Raw genomic sequence first — 946 nt, 5'->3', positions numbered from 1 at the left:
TGTAAATGTACATACATTTATTTACAATATATTTATTGCAAGGGTAAGTTTTTCATTTTGTTTGTGATTAAACATTTCAAGCCAATCCCAAATGTTATTATGGAACAATATGTGAACTTCTGTGTCTGTTGTAACATCAGTCTGTGTTTAAATACAGAGAGATGGACTTGATCCGCGAGTCGTGATCGGTTTATTCATGTTGTTCTGTTGTGGGTTTTGTATTCAGAGCTGGGAATGAATCAGTCGGCTGTCTCAAAGCGGCTTAACCAGAATATTGACTGAAAGAAGCTGTTGATTGTCTCCAAGACGGACGTGTCTCTTCATGAAGGTATCGTGGCTCCTCCGCATGCATCATATTCATAAACAGATCAGAAATCACCAGATGAGGGATGACGGCTGATGAGATGATTATGGATCTGAATTTCCTCAGGATTTCCCACAGGCAGCGCTACGAAAACACAGAAACACACAATCACTCACTGAAGCATGAAGACAAAGCACTGCTCCATCACAAGTGCTTCTGTATGTTTGAAGGGGAAATACACCGCACAGGAATCAATGGATATCATTCAGCCTATCTTACAGGAAAACGCTACTATTTTAATAATGATAATAATAATGCACCTTTAAAAGTGGGAACTTCTCAAAGTGCTTACAGAAAAACAACAGCAAATAAATAAATCCAATCAAGAACACACAAACGCAAGGAAAAAGTCAAAAACTAAAGGTGTGATGTAAAAGGGATTTTAAAAGGTGGTGATTTTGAATGAATTCATACACTGTTAAATAAAAATGCATGGTTTGTATTTTATTCTGTTGCTGTTACTGGCTGCAGAGTTAAAGTGACTTAAATTTTAGGTTCCTCTGAAAGTAATGGAGGTTAAAACATTAAAGTGGAGATGCTGAGGGAATGTGAAGCGTGTCTTCAGAGACCAACAAACACTTC

At 37.4% G+C, this 946-nt stretch overlaps 1 long non-coding RNA gene across 1 annotated transcript; it reads left to right on the top strand.

Moving 5' to 3' along the window:
- LOC113079813 (uncharacterized) lies at positions 1–600 on the top strand. The gene is made up of 3 exons (XR_003281758.1): positions 1–43; positions 227–328; positions 431–600. It is a non-coding gene; the product is annotated as an uncharacterized LOC113079813 (long non-coding RNA).
- Positions 601–946: the final 346 nt, after the last annotated feature.

The sequence above is a fragment of the Carassius auratus genome, unplaced genomic scaffold (assembly GCF_003368295.1).
Source record: "Carassius auratus strain Wakin unplaced genomic scaffold, ASM336829v1 scaf_tig00029285, whole genome shotgun sequence".
Classification (NCBI taxonomy): domain Eukaryota; kingdom Metazoa; phylum Chordata; class Actinopteri; order Cypriniformes; family Cyprinidae; genus Carassius; species Carassius auratus.
This window is presented reverse-complemented; position numbering and strand designations above follow the sequence as displayed.